Source organism: Anopheles cruzii, chromosome 3 (assembly GCF_943734635.1).
Source record: "Anopheles cruzii chromosome 3, idAnoCruzAS_RS32_06, whole genome shotgun sequence".
Taxonomy (NCBI): Eukaryota; Metazoa; Arthropoda; class Insecta; order Diptera; family Culicidae; genus Anopheles; species Anopheles cruzii.
Genome location: NC_069145.1, coordinates 40,476,199 through 40,486,782, shown reverse-complemented (window position 1 = coordinate 40,486,782; position 10,584 = coordinate 40,476,199).

The window sequence follows — 10,584 nt, the reverse complement described above, 5'->3', positions numbered from 1 at the left end:
CTTTTCCTTTTCCTTTTCCTTTTCCTTTTCCTTTTCCTTTTCCTTTTTCTTTTCCTTTTCCTTTTTCTTTTCCTTTTCCTTCAAATGTTTCAATCGAGGTAAAATTGGGGTTTCTCATACTATTTCACGGACACTCAGGTAGCGTGTTTGTGACAAATGAACAACAGTGAGCAACGAGAACGCGTATCAAATGCGTAGCTGGTGAAGAAAAACGATTCAACTAAAATTAGTTAATTACTTTTCAAGAGGACAACCCCGCCGTCTAACGAATGCCCGAAAGCGTTTTTCGAGTGTTGTGAAAAACCTGGGCTCTCTATTACCATAACGAACGCACCCATCTGTGGCAACATTCACGAATTGGGTTACTTTAATTTGGGGTCATTTTTCTTTCACCCTCCACAGGCAATTTGTTGCTTCAGGGCCGAGCTTCGCTGGATGAATCATGGCGTGGTCTCGTGGTTTCGTACGGTAGTGGTCCTCGCGTGTCTCGCGTGTATCTAGTTGAAATGACAAAAATTTCAGTGTGGCTACGGGGCTATTAAAACTTTCAAAAAGGCCAATACGCGGCTGGGTGGCCACAGGCTTCTTTACGCGCGGATTTTCCATGGATCTCCATGTCCTGTCATGTCATGCTCCACGGTGAGCAGCTAGCTGGGCCGCGTTTGAGTTTTTCGTGCCTGACACTAGCCCACCGCGTGGCACCGTAACCTGGGAAATGGAATGAGTGAAAAATTGCGTAATTAGTTTCAGTACATCATGGGCGACCCTTTTTTTCGCACCCATGCACTTATACGCTTCTAGCGTTCGATGTGTTCTACCCGGTGCGATGGTCCATTTTCTTTGCTGGTTTATTACAAATTCCGGCGCAATGTGACCGATGATAGTTTCATTCAATTAGCGGACATACTGGTGGCTAAAAGCACTCAACTCCTGCGTGTTGCTGACAATTGGCCTTCGAGGTGCGCCCCGTTAGCGAGCTTTCACAAAACAGTCGACGTTGGACTAGAGTTTTGCAAATGTCATCATCGTGCGGTGGTGAAAACTGGTACATCACCGTAGTTGATTAATCTTCCAAGTGACCGTGATCGACACAAAAAGGTTTATTATCGGTCAAACTTAATTAAAATGTGTTTCTTGTTAATAAAAGTGAACATTTGTAATTGTGGTTAAATGATAGTAGCGTAAGAAAAAAGCTAGTGGTTTTTTAAGTTATGCAATTTTTTTTTTGTTGTGGAACATTCAGTTGACGTGGAACATTTGAATTACGAATGATTAAGGAAACGTTTGACTGCGATTGTCTTCATCATCGCACACGTCATTGTTGTTGTTATTGAGTTATAGATACTTTGAGCGATTAAGCTACACTCGTTTGTACATAAGTGGTGTTAGGTACTACATTACAGAGACTCTGAGCGGTGAGCCTCAGTCTCTGTGAAAGTATTTACTTTGAGAGAAGTTCGCGGAAGTACCGACTTGCGGGTGTAGTGTCTAGCGAACTCACTCTGAGTGAAGTAACTCAAAGTAGCGACTCTGGTTGATGCCGAAAAGGATCGAGCAATCGGGATCGGATATTGGAGTGTGTGAGGATTCGTCATAATTATATGTTTCTATTTAAGGCCACAAACGAAACGGGACATTCCGAATGTAATAAAAAAGACATTTTTTCTTGAATCCTATTTACATTGACTGAAACAAATCAAACGAAGCAACAATCAATAGGGTTAGCTCTAGTCATGATCATGCTGTCATAAGCCTGCTTTCAACGACGATTATGACGCATTATGATGATCGATTTGTGGTGCGTATACCATGCGAGTTTACCTATGTTGTGTGTTTGGCAACACTTAATTGTAACAACTTTCTACTATAAAACTGCATGCTTTTGGAAATAAGTACATAAATAAATGAATACACAAGGTCTGTCCCAAAGTATTCAAGACTTTTTCAATAGGGTCGTTTCTGGTGGCACCATCTTGATGTGGTGGCGCCATCATACTGTCACTTTAGGCACAATAACTTTTCTTCCAATAGACCAAATATCATGAAATTTTGACTGGAAGTCTGGAAAGGATGTACCTATCAAACAAATATACCCACATCAAAGTGGCGCCACCAGAAATGGCCCTATTGAAAAAGTAATGTTTACTTTGGGACAGACCGTGTATAAACAAATCCACCAATCAATAAATAAATAAATATAGGCCCAATTTGTGCTACATTCAGGAATTTAAAAAAAAGTTAGGTTAGGTTATGATAAAAAAGGTTTAAAGATGGATAAAAACGTGATACACCTTAACTTTGCAATTAAAATCAATGTAAATATCGAGCATTACGTTATCGTAGTGTCACGAATTGTGCTTGAGAGGAGTACACAGATCAAAGAAACACGCAGTTGAGTACCGAGGGTTGCGTACGCGAGTTGTGGTCTATTTTTAAACCAAACGGTTTAGGTTTCTTAAAGAAACAACCCACCCGGCGGCTTGGTGGATGAAGACGGTGGGGCACCACAGAGCACACAGCTTTTGAATGGCATTGTGTACAAACTACCAGAGCAATGGACAAAACCACCTCCCTTCGTTCACGAGAGAAGGGTGGTGTGCGATAGACAGAGAGGCCCTAACCTTGGGCCCTAACCGAGGAGGCCAGAAGTTAAGTTTTAACGTCATCATTCATCAACCCTTATGAAGCTGCGCGGCTCAAATCAGAGACTCAGAGGCGCAACGAAGAAAGCAACGATGGTCGGAAGCAGTTCTGAAGGCGCAGAATCGGGCGGTTCCAGTGTGTGCGCAACGGCCACCAGTGGCCGTGGGGAACGGGGTTTGCTTTTATCCTAATTACTAAATAAAATGCAAATTAACTATGAGGGTAATTCGTGTACACTGGTGTACTGTACCGGTTCCGTTTCCGTCCACCGTGGCGTGGCGTGGCGTTCACGATAGTTTCAGGCTCTTTTCTCACCACCATTCGCCAGCAGGAGGGCTCGCAGGGCCGGAAGCTAATGCGAAGTGACAGTGCGGCGAGCGGGAAGGGGGTTCCGGGCAAAGCAGGGATCGCCATCCTCGCGGAGCGAATGGCAACACTGTAGCGCGCCCGGGCTTGGATGGCACCATTCACGGTGGAACGGAACGCGCGTCCACGGACCGACCGAGCCGGGAAGGTGTCGTGGTAGAACACGCCGTCATTCGCCGATCCACTGGCAGGCGGGCGTTGCCATGACTTCTAACGATGCCACAGAGTGGCGCTGTGGGATTTGGTGGCGGTTGTTGCATGCCGTGGGATGCCGTGGGGTGCCAGGGATTTGTGGCAAGGGGTTTCGCTCGGTTTGTCATCGCGGGCCCGGCAGGCGAAGTGGACAACGTTCTGGCCAGGGCGGCCGGGATTTTAGCACCCAACGTGTGTGATGGCTGTTGATGATGAGTAAAGTATGAATAATTAAATTAATTAAGTTTCATGCGTGCGGGAGAGGCGGGTGCTACGCCACTACCGCCAAACCCCTACCGCCGACGGCATGGCACCGGTAACCGGGAAGGTGGGTGGGTGTACGATTTGCTAAGGGCATGAAAAATGAATGGAAGCAACTTAAAAGCTGCTCCCATTACGGTGGCATGTTCTTGTGGTTTGCAGGTTCGTGCCGGGGTACGATCACGGAGGGACCTCGCCGGAACACTTGACTGGGTCTATCGATACGGTGTGAAAGGTCCATTACGGAGGCCTCTTTCAATGAAGGCCCGATGCGATCCTTTCAGCTCTCTAGGTGCTGCATTGTTCCAACCATTCGTTTGTCGATCGTTTCAATGCGAATACGTTTTGTCAAACCAAAATCCACAACTAAAACAATCGAATTAAATTGATTAAACATATTTCTTTTATTATCTCCTGCAAAGATAGCCCATTCTGAGGCAATAGACATGCGGCGAAGATTCCAATACCATTTATAAGCTGCTACCGACTCGGCTGCAATCGTCGGAGCGTGATAACTCTCAACGATTGCATCTCCGAGACGTCAGTATCAGTTAGTCGTGAAATAGTTCCGTGATACAGGACTTTACGGACTGGTTCATCGTCGTCATTATCATGACATGATCAGACCTAAGCGGCAACGCTAATAGCTCCAAGACTAGGTCTTCAAAAATAGGACTGCTTGTCGATTACAGTTTATCCAGCGTCGTGTAATACGTACACTTGTGGCGTACCTCAGTCGTTCCTTCGGGATTCGGAGTTCTTTAGCCCGAAATAAATAATACCAAAATACACATTTGGCACATTTTCGGAGTGACTGACAATACTGTATCGCCAATTCCGGCAAAGACTAAATCTGTACGTGTGGTGGTGACCTTCAGCAAACTCAGTAAACGGTCTTTAACTACCGCTCAAGGATGTACTTACTATTCACAAGACTCTTTTCCGCCACAAAACGCATTCCGTATGGATGACGTCGTAAAGTTCTGAAATATGTACGTCCATCATTGTAGCTACTTCACTTTGTTCCCGCACGACGCGTACCATGCCTGACAGTCCGTCCTTCAGCCACACCACACACCACTGCACATCCATTACATCCGCGGTAGTTGACGTTCGGAAGGAACCGCGCGAAGCGGTCCAGGGTCCAACGTTACGGCAGGAGAAGCCCCACTCTGCCAGCACACACAGGACAATAGCGATGGAGTCGTTCTATGGCACAGCCTAATCCTCTCGGAAATGTTTCGTTCCATGCTGTTTTTTTGCATGTTGTTTTGCTCCGTTGAATGGTGGAAAATAAACTGGACTCTTTAAGAGGGCTTTCGGTGGCCGATGTGACGTGAAGTCGTCACAGTGGGCTAACCGGGTTTTACTGAAGTGTTGCTCCGACGGTGCGATTGATCATCGTGACGCCATTAACCTGGACACGGGACTGAGCAGTACCGTGAGCCCACACCTCGGTTGCGGCTTGCGAACGGTGGCTCATCGACATCGGGCAAGGGAAACAATTTTACTCTCTAATCCCGCACAATGGCCAACTGTATTTTTCTTTCCCTAGTTTCGGGGCTCTCGGAAGGAGAAGGTTCAACCGAGCGCGAGAAGCCTTGTTTCGGCTTGCGACGACGAGCCGTCGAGATCAACCCGCCCGGTCCAGACGGTTCGCATTAGCGGTAATCGTTGCAAGGAGACTTTAACTTTTACCGCCAACCTCGGGTCTCCTTATCCGACTCCGGAGCAATACGAATAACCGCCCGGTGACGAATTTTCCCGAATTTTCCCCGGAAAGGATTAGATTCTCGTTTGTTAGTTGGTGATAGATTCGAGGCGATGTAACAAAAGAAGAATTGGTTTTTGGGGCTACCGCAACAAAGCTGAACGAGCTTTTGGTTGACCCAAAAAGCGGTCCCTGTTGTTGTTTCATTGGCAGTAAGAAATGTACCGAATGTAGCGAAACATAATAGAAATCTTTCTGCGAGCGAACGTCGTCGTTAACCTCCGAACCGGCCAGGATCAAACTCCGGTCGGACGTGTGTGTTTTGAAGCACTCGCGTAACACTCCGTTCCAAATTGTGCTCCAATCTGCGGCCTACACAACCCGTTTTGCAAATGTGCGCCAACTATCAACAAAGTTCCCGAAGAGCAATCGAGTCGATCCGGGCCCGGCAAGTAAGCAGTAGCTGGTGTTTACTGACACGAAGTGGTACCTATAGCGCCCGAAGGTCTCCGATGAGTTCGTTCCTGGCGATGAGTAACCGAGGTGAGTACTCGCACGAGGTGGACTTCCAGTCTGGGGAAACATCGTGCAGCCATGCTGTCAACAGTACTGAGATTTGGGAAGATTTAAATTCAAATCCACAAATCTTCAAATGATTTCAATTGAAATGGCTGACAACCACGGGTCAGTTCAATATCCCGGTTTATTTCTTCTACATCTGGTAATGGGAATATTTGTGTGCATAAGATTATAGTGTAGGGCAGTTTTTGCAGTTTGTTCAGACCATATTCTATCAAATGTTTTTCGTGCTGGATTACTTGTCACGTACGAGCGTCATTTACTGTTTGTACAGGTAAACTGTGCAGAACATTGTCTTGGGCACGAAAAGGGGATTTTGGGCACTGAAGCTCATAGCAGAAGCCACTGGTACTGTTAGAGAAACGCTTCAATTCCTTTCGTGGCTCCAGGACAAGGACCACGATGTGGTGCCATTGCCGGAATCAGCTGGCAGTTACTCCTTCAACTAACTTCATTCAACTAATCATTAACAACACCGCAACACCGCTAGGAAATGCTTGCAATGTCAAGGTTCCTAAATTTAACACTTCGTAGTACACGCCGTACTACGTATTTCTCCACAGGATCACGGGGAGGAGGATCAGCAGCACACCCAATTATGATCTGTTAACTCTCTGTCGGCCAGACGATCGGTTTCTCAGCAGCTGCAGCTGAGCAACCCAGAGATGGTGACACTCACGAGGGCCACCCGCGTTTGGGAAGCTGGAGAGAAAGTCACGACCTTCGACATCCCATCCCGAACAGCCGGAGCTGAGCGAGCGAGAGCTCGAAGCAAGGACCCCGGCAGTTCTTCTCTCGCGGCGGCCACTCGGCTGCGGAGCCGAGCCGAAGTGTGCCGGTTGCCAACAAAACGCTTCCTAGCGGGCCGTTTCTGGTCAGTTTGCGCAATTCGCTCGTGCGGTACGCTAAGGGATTCGCGAGGACGACGACGACGACGGATCACGGACCCAGGCAAACTCGGTGTGTGTCTCGCTTTCTCCCTGCCGGAAGCCGGAACCGGAACGGTATGGTGTGTTTGGTGTGCCGCGTTCGGTCGTATCGGTTCACGGTTTATTAGCGTGCGCGTTACGGATGAAGCCGCTGGCTCACGAGCCGCGTGCGGACGTGTGCGTTGCGTTCGTTCAGCCCCAGGGGCCGGTGTGGTGCGGCTGAGGGAGGGAACGTGAACCGAGCGAAAGCTACGGAGGCTCACGCAGCTCCTGAGCGTTTCGCGGATGGGAAGCGCGTGGCCGTCCTGTTTCGTGCGTGCGTGTGATGTTCGTGTGGCTTGTTCGTGTTTGTTGTTCCTTCGTCAAAGTTTACGTGGCTCCGGTGGCGTCCCCAAAAACAAACATTAACGAGGAGCTAATCGAATGTCCGTAGGTTGGGTACCTCGATGGTGGTAACTTGTTCGTTGGGCGATGGAATCGCCGGTTACCCGGCTTTCGGCACCGACAGCATCGTGATCCTTCCGAGGTCCGTTCTGAGTGAGTGAGAGAGAGAGAGACGCGTGTGGTGCTGCGGAGGAGTAACTCAAAGTGTGGCCGTGTGTGGAGTTTCAACAGATTACTTTACCAAAGGATAAAATCATATAGTGCGCTCCGCCAGCCGAGTTCCGTTTCGCAGGGCCTGACGAATAGGTCCCAAAGAGCAACGTCACCTTGATCGTGTTGGTGCAGTGTGTGTGTGTGTGTGCGTGGTGATGAGAAGCTGTCTCGTAGCTGCTTACCGAAGGACCGATTACCGGGAACAGTTCGCGTAACGTGGATTAACGAGGTGGAAAACCGATCGCTCTGGAGCTTGTTCTTCGATCGCCATTATGGGCGCCGTGCAGGACTAGTCAGTCGGGACTGGTTGGCTGCCGTTGTACGGCCACGGATTTTACTGACCCGCTTCCAAGTTTCGACCATCACCGGCGATCGATCGAGCCCGGGCACGAGGGTAAGTAATAGGGACCCAGGAACGTAGCGAACGGTTTCCGGTTGCCCCGATTCCGGATATCTTTCCGGGGATGCCAGCTGAGCGGGGTTGGTGCGGTGCATCTTCCGGGCCACTTTCAGCCGCGCTTTTGTCTCTTCAACCCGTCGTCCGTATTTGTGCCGGCAGCTCCCGGGTGGGTGGGCCATTTTGCTGCCACCAACTCTCTCTCTCTCTCTCTCTCTCTTGGTGCAACGACAAAAGCGGGCGCCAAAAACGTGCGGGCTCCTTGTTTGTGCAGCACTTCAGAGTCGAAAGATGGTGTCGCTTCGGTAAAGTTTCTTCGGTAACCGGAGTGCCGGAACGGCCGGACGATCAAGCTAAATTCGTGAACGAGACTTTGTATTTTAGTTTGAGTCTAGCCACCGCTGCCGATGCCGGCACGCCTCCGGCGGGGCTCCGGATTGGATGGTGGATGATTCGAACCTTGAACCTTCCACCGGAGCGGGCGGTTCGGACGAGAGGTTGATGCAATTTCTCTTTGGTCTGAAAAACGGGAAACCCTAATTGTTGTCTGTATCACTTTGGTCGAAAGTTTTGTCGGAGCCGAGGATCAAATAAACGGCCACCGTTCGACTACAATGTCAAACTGCATAGTGCAGCAGTGCATTGGAAACGCCTTTTTCTTGTCTGGAGTACTTGAGAATTGGGATACGATACTTTTGAGGGGTGTGGCCGGTTAGTGGCTACAATTAATGTTATCCTGTCGTTGAAAGTTACTCTCGAAATGGGGATTCTTGAGTAAATGCATGCAAAACCAATCCACAACAATCGCCGGTTAATTAACACCGTTGACACGCACGAGCAGCTGTCACAACAGAACTAGAATTCAAAAATCGATAAAAACGAAAAGAAAAGTTTGACGTCATCAATCACGCCGCCAAACGTTTAATGGTAAACAGGAGTCAAATCCGATATGGTAAACCTGATGAACTCCAGAACTCCTGCGGCACGTCCCAACCACAAACGAAACGTCTGCTGGCATCCTTTTGGCTCAACTACATCTCGAATCGGATTTATTGTAATAGATTATTATTAAATTATTATTTATTGGATTTATGAATTTATTTATTTATTATAGTAATAGATGCTGACCGATAAAACAATGCTCTCAATGGTTGGTGATTCCCTTTTTATTTTTGTATTCACATTTGCTGTGTCGTTTTGGATTTGGTTTTGTTAACCAAACTATTGGGTGCTCCAAAGTGCGTAGTGTAGTGTGTAGTGGACGGACGAATGGTCGTACTAGGTCAGGGTGAGAGAATCGGTAAAAGAACACGGTAACGCAAAGTGACGTTTTGTTCGCATAGATTCGAGAAGCTTGCCACAAAGTGCCATCGACTGCGACAGTGAACGCCCGTGAGGTATTTTTCGGTTCTTCATCAACTTCGAAACATCTCGGCTCGCCCGAGAAGCACCTTCATCTCATGCACTGCCCACGTGTCCTTCGCACCGTCCCGGCCGGGTACCGGTGGGCTAACGCGACACGATCGTGACGAGCTGGATATTTGCCTTAATGTCGACGTTCGTCGTTCCGCTATCTGGCTGAAGTGGGTAAACGGGTCCGGTTTTGTATGGTTTTTCAACTCGGTAACGCTGCCCGCTTTGCATCATCTCGTCGATGGTCCAGTGCACTTTTTATGCAGACCACCAAGTCACCTGTGGCACTGTGGTGCCCGTCCGGACCACACATCGTTTGGAAAGGATCCCCTTTTTTTCGGCTCCCGGTAAGCTGGAACTGGGCTGGAATATTTCTGAATGCCGCCTCTGCTGTGTTTGATTATTTACCCAGACACCTCCGAGCTGTGTCCATCGACGTCCATGTCCATCGGATCGGGCCAAGCGAAGTACGCCACGCCATCATCAACTTTGAATGCCGCCAACGGGCACCGGGTGTCTCGGTGGGGTTCACCTCAATGCACCGTTTCGTCCACCGCCAGCACGGAGCTGACGGAACAACAAAGACGCAATCAGTCAGCTTCACGCTGTCCAGCCCTTGGCACCGGCCAAAGGCACCAGGCGGCCCCATTGACCGAAAACACGTGTCCTCAGGGCTCTCAGGGGACTGGTGTGAAAGTGCAAACATTCGTGCAGCCAGGTCTTTGGGAGGGTTTATTTTTCGTTTTGGGACCCTTCCTGCTGCCGGTGCCAGTTTCGAACGTTCTCGACAGGCACATTACATGCTTCGGACGTTTGCTGTGAACTGTAACTGTCCATCGGTTACGGCACGACGAGGCAGTTCGCTTGGAATGTTAGGCTAAGCAAATTTGTGCAGAGTCACTGAAGAGGTAAGAATGCCTCTCGATGCAAGTAAAGTGTGGGCTGCGGATTGGTTCGATGCACACTTTTAGTTCAGGCTGATTCAAAGGGTAATTAGATTTGCCTATTGCTCGGGAAGAGAGTCATAATTGGTTATAGTTAAAAAATGTTTTAGCGCTCAACGAGAGAGAACGATCAGCGAATGCAACTGTAAAGTGACATAATTGTTCTAATGTCAATAACGTCAACAAGCGATAAACGGAATTGCACTTCGGTTGCGAAATCTGCATTTTTGTCAAATCAATTTATTTCCAGTTACATCCCTGACTCCCGGAGTGAGACTTTTGTGCCCCGCTTAGTGCTCAATTACCGCTTCCGATCATGGTGGCATGGTGATGGAAAGTGTCGCAAAACCTGACGTAACATACACTTGGCATCGAAAGTATTTGGCCTCAAAATCAAGCACTTGAACTGCTCAGTGGAAGGTAGCCAATGAGTCAGACATAAGAAAAAACTCCCGTTAATAGTTTTGGCGAAACAAGTTTGCCATATTTGATATGGATACGCTTTTGCTCTAGACCTCTTGTTGTCATGTCTTCAGAAGACGAACGCAAAAC